The 12987-nt window shown below is 39.4% G+C and overlaps 1 protein-coding gene across 1 annotated transcript in view; it reads right to left on the reverse strand.

Moving 5' to 3' along the window:
• The window catches only part of LOC306657530 (dedicator of cytokinesis protein 10-like), a 134430-nt gene that overhangs the window by 104316 nt on the left and 17127 nt on the right, over positions 1 to 12987 (reverse strand).

The following is a 12987-nucleotide window of genomic DNA, read 5'->3' on the forward strand; positions in this document are numbered from 1 at the left end:
TGGCCCTCTGGGACTGTGGACGGTGGCAGACAGTGGTAGGCAGTACGGGTTCCCCGGCATGCAGCTCCAGATGCCCGGAAAAGGCAGGAAGAGGACGGTGTTAGGAGGCCTTGATTTTTCTGCCCTTGAATTCTCTCCACACCACAGCTTTTCTTGTCTAGGGACGTGCCCACGCACAAACTGGGGACTGAGGACAAAGGTAAGCGTAGGAGGAAAGTGGCATGAGTACGGGACAAGTGGAGGCTTTGAACACAAGTGGGTCTCATGGAGGTGGGGAGGACGATGGTGGTTACCAGAGGCCAGGGAGGGGAGGGAGAGCAGGGGACACTGGTGGGGACAGATGTGAGCCAGGCATTCCGGGGTGCACTACTCCGTGGGGTGATCGCAGAGATGATGGGCTGTGTATTTCAAAAAGCTGGTAGAAAGGATCCTGCCTGCTGTCAGCATAAATGATAAACGTTGGAGGAGGAAGCCGTGTCTGCCTGACTCACATCACAGGGCACAGCCGCACCTAGCATCACGCTCTGATCAGGATATTGTCATTGATCAGTTTCAAAAATTAAATAAATAAATGAACAAATGAAAAAAGAACAAGAACACTTCCTCCTCTCCCCCCGATAAAAATACAGCAACAAGACACATGAGCATGCGGGGTGGGGGGGGGGGGGGAGGAAATCCAGGGTCTACAAAGACGGGGGACGTGAGCCAAGCAGGGTCCTTAGAGAAAATCGCATGTATTAACTTGCCCATCCTGCAAAGCACATGTTTCTGGAAATAGGAAAACTGTGCCTTCCTCAGCTCCTTGGCTAAAATGTTGTATCTTCATTTTAGGCAAAGGTGTCCAGAATTCAGACAAGGAGCAGAGGGGCCCAAGCAAGGGAGCTTGAACTTCCCTGACCATAGTTCTCATCCCTCCCCTACTGTTATTTCTCTTCACCTTGTTCAAATGAAATGAAATACATTTTAAAATGGAAAACAAAAAGCATGAAGCCCATTCCCTTTTGGCAACATTTTATGATCTTTTTTCTGGTGCATCGTTTTACCTAGTTACCTTTAAGTGTATATGTCTCTGTGAATATTGTTTTTCGGTCACTTAGCATATTCTCGAGAGCTTTACATTTGCTTCCTAAATTTTTCTTTGAATCAGTAGAGTATAAAGTTCACACCCTCATTCACTAACCTAGTCTCCTTGTCTTGAGGTTACTCATCTATTCATTTGTTCCATGAGCATTACGGAGCCCTCGTCATGTACCTAGAGTTGTTCTGAGTGATGGGAATTCAATGGGAACAGGAGACAAACATCCACGCCCTACAGAATTCAGCAAACACTAGCGAACTGTGCCACGGTTCAGAAAATTATAGCCTCTTGGGGAAAATACAGCAAGGGAAGAGGGGTGGGAGATTTGGGGCAAGGGGGCTGATTTAAATAGAATGGTTAGGGTAGGTCTTACAGAAAATGTGATGTCTGAGCAAAGACTTAAAGACAAGACAAAGAGCCTTTTGGTTTTTTTAATGACTACTTCAAGTCCTGTACCACTGTAAGAGAATCAATACCAACAACAAAAACCCACCTCAGATTAGATCTTTTGCATATAGCCTTCTCGACCTTCCCCAGTATCACCCAGTTTGGAAAATTTTCTTGGGATATGTTGCTTAAAGTAGTCTAAGATTCTTCTATTAAAGAACTCCTGCAGGGACTGGGGTTGTGGCTCAGTGGTAGAGTGCATGCCTAGCCCTCCTAGGGCCCTGGGTTTGATCCTCAGCACCGCATAAAAATAAGACTGAAAAAGGTAGTGTGTCCACCTACAACTAAAAAAAATATATATATTAAAGAAAACCCCTGCCAAATCAGTATAGATGCTTTATGAGCTAAATGCATGTGGATGGAACATGACCCAGAAGTTACAAAGCTTTATTCTTGTTCCAGGACTAGTGTGATCTTGGTAAAATCATTTTATTTATTTGGATCTCAGATTTAGCCATTGAGCATTTAGAATACTGAATGGAATTCGAGGTTACTGGCACATAATTTCTGTCTGCAAAATCCCTGATCTGCAGTTTTTAGTGGAACACAGATGCAGTAAATCACGATTCACTCATTGCCTATTCCTGCTATGGGTAGGCCTCTGCTTAACCATGGTAAGTGTGTATACTCATGTGCATTATTCATGCCATTCACAATAGGTCATAGGCTTAAGTGAATCTGGATATGTTAATCCTCAGATTTGCTGAACAAAAACGAATATGGCACTTTCTTATATTAGTAAAGAACTATCCCTCTTCCTTCCCTCCCTCCCTTCCTTCCTTCCCTCCCTTCCTTCCTTCCTTTCGTCCTTCCTTCCCTCCCTCCCTCCCTCCCTCCCTCCCTCCCTTCCTTCCTTCCTTCCTTCCTTCCTTCCTTCCTTCCTTCCTTCCTTCCTTCCTTCCTCCCTTCCATCCCTCCCATTGTGTATATTTGTCAGATATCATACTACTAGGTACTTTATACATCATAAAAAGCACTTGATGAGATTACATTGTTCCCATTAAAGATCACAGAAGCAAGGGATGTTCAGCTTCTGACCTACATTCCACACGTGGTAGAAGGAGGATTTCAATCTGGATTTGCCTGACTCTAAAAGTCTATTCAGCTGATTTGTGAATTGTTTGATGATTGCAAGCCTTTTTTCCCCCCTTGTCACTGGGGATTGAACCCATGGGTAACTTTACCATTGAGCCATATTCCCAGTCCTTTCTATTTTTGAGACAAGATCTCACTAAGTTGCCCAGGCTGGCCTTGACCTTGTGATACTTCTGTCTCAGTCTGTCAAGTTGCTGGGATTACAGGCGTGTGCCACAATCACTGGCTTATATATTTTTAAAAATACATCTGGACCATCATTCTGTATGTATGTTTGATGGTGCTTTTGTTTATGGTTGTGAGTCAGATCTGGTTTTGAATTTTGGTTCTGCTGCTTGTTAGCTATGGCATCTCAACTGAATAACTTAGTACTTCTAATTTCCTCAACTGTCTAACTAATACTAGCTTCACTAGGCTCAAATAGATAATTCCTGTAAAGAACCTAGCGTACAGCAAGCACTCAATAAATACTTGCTTTAAACATCGACTTTCCCAGCAAGTTTGATTCCATCCATAAATCACATTTACAACAATTGCTAATAACAACTTGTTTTCCTTAACTTATGAAAGTAGGATTTTGGAGAAATACATTAGGTTTCATTATCAAAAACTCATTTTAATCAAATTACTTCTGAATTTATTTGCTACATTTCATGTATCTGGTGGTGGGTAGGTAAGATTCAGGGTTGGACTGGATGACTTTTAAGAACCCTTCTAAATCTGTGATTTCTCTGCTTCTGAGAAAGCCAGTGCGTTTCACAAACATAACCATTTTTTCCTGCAGAGTTATGGCATTTTGGAAATGTTATGCATAGAAAATTATTCTCTATTCTTTGTGCCAGCCCACATAGTCACTCTAAGAAGATCATTAAAAACTACTATAATTATGACTACAGCTCCTTTTTGTCCAGAGACTAAGCTGAAATGATCTGCTGCAAATTCAGTCACTCTGCTTGTTAAGTCAGTCAATGGCCCCAGTTTTCTCTTACTGACTTCCTAGCCCACAGCATGTGTTTCACACCGGATCCCTTTCAGATGGAGATGGTCACAGTATACTTCCACTTCAAATACTGTCAATTCTGAGCAACAGCTCGCTGAGCTGTTTGATTTTTCCGAACAGTGATCTCTCTCTGACGTGCATTTCACTGTTATTGTGCCTCTAGATGTTTAGCCAGAAAATGAGGGCCAGTGCCAACATGGCCAAAGGCGTACATGCCATGAGGATAATGTGTCCTACTGGCCATGAATCCTCTGAGGCTGGTCATTAAAATTCAGGTTCCTCATTATGCTAGTGAAATAAGCCAGACCCAGAAAGTCAAGGGTCAAATGTTTTCTCTCATATGCAGAAGCTAGAACAATATGAGGGGGGGAAATGAGGGGTGAATCCCATGAAAATAGATCAGTGGAGTAGAGGAAGGGTGTTGAGGGGAGGCAGGAGGGTCAAGAACAGGGAGGACTAGTGAATGAACCTGACCAAACTTTTCCACAGTGAATTTCACCTTTATGTGTATCCATAATGTACTAATTTATGAAAACTATAAGTAAATCAAGAAAAGATTAGTAGAATACAGGAAAGGGAACAGTTCAGGGCAGGGAAAGGGGAAGTACTGGGGACTGCATTGAAGCAAATTATATTTCATGCTTGTAAAATTATGTCATACTAAACCCCAATGTCATGCACAGCTACAAAGCACTAATAAAAAATTCAGGTTCCTGGGTGCCACCTGAGATCCAGGGAACCAAAATCTCAGGCTGGTGGGGAAAATCTGCATTGTAAGGAGTAGCATGGGTGACTCTGAAGGAGTCGGCTGTGTCTCAGGTGGACTCTATCCTTCCCCAAGAGCAATAAGGTGGCTGGTCCTCGTTACAGGGTCTGACCATGAACCAAGAGCCCTGGAGCCTGGCTTCACACCTGGATCCCAGTGATTCACATAGGCCAGCCTTTTAAAAGAACATGCACACTCCAGCAAGGGGCTGTTTCTACTGAACATTCTATTTATATTTGTTGAATGAACGAACACTTTATGTCCTTTAGAAATGACTAAACATGATACTTTGACAGTTCTGAAAATCTAAATATTTTAGAAAAGAGCAGACAATCATAAAATGTGCCTTAAAGTACTGTAAGGAAAATATTTCATTTTTCTCCTTTTCTCTTCTGAGAACCATGAGAATCAATTCAAACCATGTTCTATCCCTCAAATAGCAATTTGGGGTTGGCAAAACAATGTGTCCTTCTCTTACAGAGGCTGATTATTAGAGTCTGGCTGTAGAGTAATAAGCAGGTAACAGATGGCTTTTTAGATGCAAATTTTTTTTTTTTCTGGCTGTAGAGGTTTATTTAATTATATACTAGTTTCTTGCTAGAAAGATTAATGCAACCACAAAAGGTGTCCATTTTGGCCCTTTGTCCCCACTGGGATTAATTCTGTATTTGTAAAATAATGGTGATAATTTTCATACTCACACCATTCTTTATGAAGTTTAGAAGTAATTATGGCTATTGTATAAAAATGCTGAAAATGAAGCACCATGAAATTAAGTGAATTTAGGCAAATTGTGCATTGAAGGACAGCTGAATAATTTTTTGACCACCCTGAGACATTTCAGAGGGGACACAAACACTACTGTCCATTCCAACAGTTAGTACAAGAGGTGGTTTCTGCAAACCAGGACATGTGGCCACCCACTACATGAACATTGTAGAGAAAAGGACAAAAGCACAGAAAACATTTTTCCCTTTAATTGGATCAGATCCTGTAAAATGCAATAATTTCTACATCATAAAAACAGGTTGGAAAAAGTGAGTTCTTAAAACTTATTCTATGCTCTTGTCAGAAGAGAAAAAATAACAAGTTTGGACAACATGAATAATTGCAAACATGATTCAGCTTCAGATATCATGGTACAATCTTCTCAATGGGTTTTGATTCTGATTTACAAAATAGCATATGTCCATAAGTATGCATGAACAATGTCAACCAGAATTGTCATATCAGGTGCCTGCCATAAGAGAAAAGCATTTTAAACCTTTTTGTTGCTTTGTGCCAGGCGCGGTGGCACATGCCTGTAATCCCAGTTGCTTGGGGGACTGAGGCAGGAGGATTGTGAGTTCAAAGCCAGTCTCAGCAAAAGCCAGGTGCTAAGTAACTCAGTAAGACCCTGTCTGTAAATCCAATACAAAATAGGACTGGGATGTGGCTCAGTGGTCAAGTGCCCCTGAGTTCAATTCCCAGTACGATCTCCCCCCACAATAAAAACAACAACAACAACAACAACAAAACTTCCTAATTGCTTTGAACTTCAGGGTAGGGTAAGGTGTCACTCAGGATCTTTGTTGAAAGTGAACCAAAATATTTGTTTTCTCTTTTAAAAATGTGTTCTGCTAAGGTAACTGCATAAATTAGCCTTTCATCGACCACACCTGTGCAGGACCCAGGAACATATACTCTAATTTCTAGTTGAATCCCACCAGTGATTACTCAGGACACCAATAGTGGATGGTACTAAAAATCCTTGGCAATATTATGATCTAATCAGTAAGACATAAAACCTGGGTTACAATTCAGTGTAATTGAAATTTTCAGTTGAAATTTAAAATGGGTTGTGTTTTATTCTTAAACTCCAAGGTCTCTGACTTTTACATCTGTGTTCACCCACTGCCAAACATTTTAGATGATTTTTATTGTGGAGAAGGGGCTAATTTAGAATTGGAATGGCTTTTCATATTTGGAAACAAGACTATTATTCTAGGGATTTTGGTGAATAGAAAATGAATTTCGCCAGGGTTGTTAATGTGCCATACATTACCACTTTGTTTCCAACGGTGTATTTCCAGGTATATTTCATCCTAATGCCACCAGAAAAATGCATTCAAAGCTACCTTAATCTTTTTTTTTTTTTTTAATGTTGACTACCTTGAGTATTAAACATTTAATGTAAAAAAAATCTACTTCATTCAGACCATGACAGGAATACAGTTATCACCAGAAGACTGGGCCAGATGTGGAAAAACACAGATTCTGATATTGTGATTTTTCCATTAAGTTTTTAAGGTCATGAGATAAACATGGCTTTACTTGTACATTTATCTTTTTAAAGTATATACAAAATGAAAATTTAATAGGGATTGCATTAAATATGTATAACACTTTTGGTAGTATGGACATTTTTTTTTTTTTTTTTTGGTGCTGGGGATCAAACCCAGGGCGTTGTGCTTGCAAGGCAAGCACTCTATCGACTGAGCTATCTCCCCAGCCCTGGACATTTTGACAATATTAATTCTGCCTCTCTAAGAACATGGGAGATCTTTCCATCTTCTAAGGTCTTCTTCAATTTCTTTCTTTAGTGTTCCATATTTTCATTGTAGGGGTATTTCACCTATTTTGTTAGATTGGCTCCCAAGTATTTTATTTATATTTTTTGAGGGTATTGTGAACAGGATAGTTTCCTTAATTTCTCTTTTAGTTGATTCATCATTGGGGTACAGGAATGTAATTGATTTATGGGTATCAATTTTATATCCTGCTATTTTGCTGAATTCATTAATGAATTCTAGAAGTTTTCTGGTGGAGATTTTTGGGTCTTCTAAATATAGAATCATGTCATTGGCAAGTAGGGATAGCTTGAGCTCTTGTTTTCCTATTTGTATTCCTTTAATTTCTTTGTTTTGCCTAATTGGTCTATCCAGAGATTCAAGGACTATTCAACTATGTAGTTGAATAGAAATGATGAAAAAGGGTATCCCTGTTTTGTTCCAGTTTTTAGAGGGAATGCTTTCAGTTTTTCTCCGTTTAGAATTCAATGATATTCTTTATAGAAATATAAAAAGAAATCATGAAATTCATTTGGAAAAATAAGAGGCCCAAAAGAGCCAAAGCAATCCTTAGTGAGAAAAGTGAAGCAGAAGGCATCACAATACCAGACTTTAAATTATGCTACAGAGCTAGAGTAACAAAAATAGCATGGTATTGGCACCAAAAAAGACACGGAGCCCAATGAAATAGAAGACACAGAGACAAACCCACATAAATACAGTTATCTCATACTGAACAAAGGTGCCATAAACATACATTGGAGACAAGACAGCCTTTTAATGGTGCTGGGAAAACTGGAAATCTATATGTAGTAGAATGAAATTTAGCTCCTATCTCTTAATATGCACAAAACTCAACTCGAAGTGGATCAAAGCCTAGGCCCTGCACCTACTAAAAGAAAATGTGGGCTCAGTACGCCATCATTTTGGATTAGGAACCAGATTCTTCAAAAAGACTCCTAAAGTGTAAGAATTAAAAACAAAAATCAGTAAATGGGATGATATCAAACTAAAAAGTTTCTTCACAGCAAAGGAAATAATCAAGAATGTGAATAGAGTGTCTACAGAATGGGAGAAAATCTTTGCCACCTGCATGCAGATAGAGCATTAATCTCCAGGATATATAAAGAACTAAAAAAAAAAAAAAAAAATCTTAACACTAAAAAACCAGATAACCTGATCAATAAAGGGGCAAAGGAATTGAACAGATACTTCACAGAAGAAGAAACACGAATGGTCAATAAACACATAAAAAATGTTCAACATCTCTAACAATTAGAAAAATGCAAATTAAAACTACACTGAGATTCCATCTCACTCCACTCAGAGTGGCAACGATCAAGAATACACGTAACAAAAAACGTTGGAAAGGATGTGGGTAAAAGGTACACTCATATGTTTCTGGTGGGACTGCAAATTGGTGCAACCACTCAGGAAAGCAGTATGGAGATTCCACAAAAACTAGAAATGGAACCACCATTTGACTCAGATATACCACTCCTCGGTATATATCCAAAGGAGTTTAAATCAGCATAGTACAGTGGTGCAGCCACATCAGTGTTCATAGCAGCTCAATTCACAATAGATAAACTGTGGAACCAATCTAGGTGTCCTTCAACAGATGAGTGGATATAGAGAATGTGGTATATTTACACAATGGAATATTACTCTGCCATAAAAAGAATGAGTTTCTGATATTTGCTGGTAAATGGATGGATCTGGAGACTATCATGCTAAGTGAAATAAGCTAATCCCCCCCAAACCAAAGGTTGAATGCTCTTTCTGATATATGGATGCTAACACACAACGAGGGGAGGAAAGGAAGAATAGAAGTTCAGTGATAAAAGGGAATGAAAGGAAAGCAGAGGGGACGGGAACAGGAAAGACAATGGAAAGAATCTGACATAACTTTCCTATGTACAAATATGTGAATTCACCACAGTTAATCTTCACATTATGTACAACACCAAGACTGGGATCCTAATTATAATAAGATACATTCCATATTTGTATAAATATATCAAAATATACTCTACTGTCATATATAACTAAAAAGAACATATAAAAAAGACAAAATTATTAGAAATAATGGATCAAAAATAAGTACACATAAAATGAAAAGGTGCTTAATGTTCAACATGACCTTCATGAGTGAGTTCTTATTCTTTAAAAAAAAAAAAAACTCACAAAAACTAAAATATTTTTATTGACACTATTTTTATTAAGAAAGGATGTGGCTTCTTTTTAAATTTTGGAAACTTTTTACACTTTCATTTTTGTCCACATTCTCTGTTGTTCATGTGGCCCTGGTTTCAAATCATGGAAGTCAGTTGTAGAAGGAGAGATGTCAGGCTTTCTGAGCTCCAGTCTAACATGACGGCATTGGAATCATTCATTTGCTAACCAGTGTTTGAGAATTAGGAAACAGTGTTCATTTTTACTTCATTTATATTTATACATGCATCCCACCCCCTCGAAGCATCTATTAAAAGATGTTATTCTTTAGAGGTATCTTTGTACATTATTTTACATAAGAGATCCAAAAATCTGTATAAACTACACCAAAGGCATTTTGATTGAAAGAACAGTTTCATTATCAGTGTACATAATATGCAGTCCAAAATTCAAAATGAAGCATATAAAATTATTTTACCAATGTAAGTAAGAAAAGAAATACCCTGAGTTTCCTTGAGACAAGATAAATTTCATTCTAGGTAAATACAGTTTTTTTTTTTTTTTTTTCAGGTAACAAAAATGAGAAGCACTGAATTTGTTTTAAATGGTGGCCAGCTCCCCTCCCCTGTCACTTTCTTCCCTCTGTCTAGGACTCCAGCGATTCACATCTCCTTCACTCCCATGAAGTCACTTGTGGCTTCTTCTTTGAATATTCACATTTTCCCCCTAATCTAGTCGAACGCTTTTGCATGAACTCAAATGGTGAAAGAGGAAGAGACAAATCATTCATTTTCAATATCTGATCACTCATTTCATCTTGTTTTTTCTTGTGCGTAAAATTTTGTTTTTCAGTAAGTTAAATCATATTTTGGTACATAATTTAAAGATTAAAAAATGGCCCTTTTCTGGACACCTTATTTTTGTAGACCTTTATTTTATTTTATGTATTTTTGTGTAGTGCTGAGGATCAAACCCAGAATCTCACACATGCCAGTCAAGCACTCTACCACGGAGCCACATCCCAGCCCCAGACACCTTAATTCTATCAATGGCACAACCATCTAGCTTACCTCCAAGCCGAAAGTGTAGGAGTCATTGTCAGTACATTTCTCTCTTAAACTTTCTTTTTCAGTCCCCAAAATTTCCAGTTCCATCTCCTCAGTGACTCTTCACTGTCACCAAAATCACCTGCCATTTGTTAGTGCAGTTCTTCGTAATCACCTGGCTGGCTATTAATAATCCCCTAACCGTCCAGCGTTTTGGGCTTCTTCACCCCTGAAGTCAACCATTCCACACTTTGGTCTGCTTTTAGTTACTTTTTTCCCAGTAGGTGAAGCTGACTTTGTTCTTTACCTTACTAATACTGGGGGCATTTGTCAGACTGTGTTGTGAAAATCTGGTCCCTGGCAGTGTGCCCCTCAAGGGCAGGATGGTGCCATGTACCCTGGTATCACCTGCTTAGGAGGTGAGAAATGTTGAGTAAGGAGCCCTGCCAATCTTTCATCTGGTGGTTGACGCCCTTTACTGCATATGCTTAAACTTCTCGTATTTGACCCACAGTGGCAGTGAGTCAGTGGGAGGGGGACTTCTGTGTAAAGAATTCAACCCTTTGTAAGATAGGCTAATTAACTCTACCCAAGTGCATTGGAAATAGCAGATTCTTATATACCTAAAAGGGCAACTTGCTTATGTCACTGAACCTACATTTACCCCTAGCACAAGGGAAAGAGTAATGGAACAGCTAGGTAGAGGATTGAGAGATGTAGGGGCTAAGGAAGTGTTACCCTGACATTTATGATCATTATTATTTACTTCAAACTTTAAAATCAAAGTTTTTTTATTCTTATAATTAGGTATAAAAGTCCACAAAGCAAACATTGCTGAGGTTTGTCTGGAATTTTGTCCCCGTATTGCAAGACCTCCATGGACAAAGACAGACATCACTGACATTAACAATAAGATTTTGTTTAGCCACCAAAAGAAACAAGCAATTTATTGGATCTCTCGGGGGACTTAATACCCCATTTTTCTTCATCAGCATCTGTTCCAAAGATATACCTGCAGAGGTTTAACTAATTGCTGATTCTATGTTATTTGAACTGTATTATGCCCCTACTTCCTGACGAGCTTCGTGGATCAGATTTATATCAGCATTTCTCCACAGTGTTTCTGAAGCATTGGGGAAAAACAGACAGTCTTTCTCTCTGTGGTCAAATAAATGTGGGAAATGTTTCATATCATCTCCCCTTCTAAAACAGCCTCAAAATGGATATTTGCTAATTAGTTGCTGAGAATGAGAGGGAGGGAGGGAGGGAAGAAGAGAGAGAGAGACAGAGAAAGAGAGAGAGAGAGAGAGAGAGAGAGAGAGAGAGAGAGAGAGAGAGAGAGAGAGAGAGAGAGAGAGAGAGAGAGAGAGAGAGAGAGAGGCTGAGACTCCTGTAGATCTGCCTTTCTGCAGAGCCTGTTCCCTCTGTGAAGTGCCCTGCTGCCCTGATTCTACAGAAGCTTTGGTTTGGAGCTCCTAGTTATAATTTGAACTTTTCCTTGTCACAGTAATCTAGGAGTCTGAACAGAAATAGGACATAATCGTGTGTGTGTGTGTGTGTGTGTGTGTGTGTAAAATCAGTGTGTGTACATAATCATTGTGTGTGTGTGCGTGCACACACATGCGCGTACACAGACACAGACACAGACACAGGCAGAGATACAGGAATTTGCCTCCATTTTTCAGGTTGTTCTGTGCCTCATCAGTTCCCAAGTGTTCTATACCATGACCAAAGTGAGGCTTGAATTCTTGGATTCATTACTACCTGCTCACTCCATGGTTATCCTCCTGCAGAAGCCCTGGCTTCCATTAAATGGAGAGGGCTTTGTTGTTGGGGCAACTTGCTACCTTAGTGCTTCGTGGGAATTTCTCAGCCACTCAGCTGTAGTGGTCCCTGGGCTGCTGTTTCCTCTTGAGCCCTGTATCTCTCAAGTCTCTGCTCCCTCATCTTCTTTTGTTAAGAGACTAACGCAAGGGCTTAGTTTTTATTGGTGGGCTGAGCTTCCAGCTTTATATTATGCTTCTGTGTGCATTAAAAATGGAAACTCTGCTGTTCAAGTTTTGCTCAGGAAGTCTGCATCCTATTTATAGATTCCTTTAATTGCCCTTTCCCCCAGTGGGGGTTGGTTTTATCTAATCCCGGAAGTTTTTGATTTCATTCTTTAAATGGTTATAGTTGTTGATGTTAAGTCACTTAGGAGGATTGGATAAGGACAGTATGCCCAAGTTGTCCATTTTCTAAGTTTCTCTCACTGTTGCTGTTTTGAGAATCGTAACATTAGAATTATGAATTGTCCAATATAAACATGGAGAGACTGAGTCAGAAAGTGGAACTGCTTTCACCAAGCCAGGCTATCAAGCACATGGTTTTGAATAGTTTATTAAAGGATCAGAGACAATAATGTGGGTGAGAACACCGCGTGTGGGGTCAGAAACAGCAGATTTAATCTGGGCTCCTTGTAAACTGGGCAAGTTAGCTAACCACTTACAGCCTGTTTATAGGCTGTACCATGAGCTAGTGATACCCTCATTGCAGTGCTCGAAAATACTTCTGTATGTACAGGCTGCTCAACTATGGCTTGATGTTAACAGAGCTGTGAAGTGCTTTGGAGGATGTGAAATTTGCCTGGGCTTTTGTTTGGGAAATACTTAACCTTCCCCTTAGTAGGCAGGGAGGGGTAGTAACAGATAAAACAGAAAAAAGAGAAACTTCATCTTATTTAACGGCCATTAAATATATGAAGTCATTCAAGATCAAAAAGAGAAAAGAATGTCTACTGCCTTTCACAAGAGGCTGAGAATTGTCAAAGTAATGATATGAGAGAGAACTCA

The sequence above is a fragment of the Sciurus vulgaris genome (assembly GCF_902686455.1).
Source record: "Sciurus vulgaris genome assembly, chromosome: 3".
In the NCBI taxonomy this organism is placed as follows: Eukaryota; Metazoa; Chordata; class Mammalia; order Rodentia; family Sciuridae; genus Sciurus; species Sciurus vulgaris.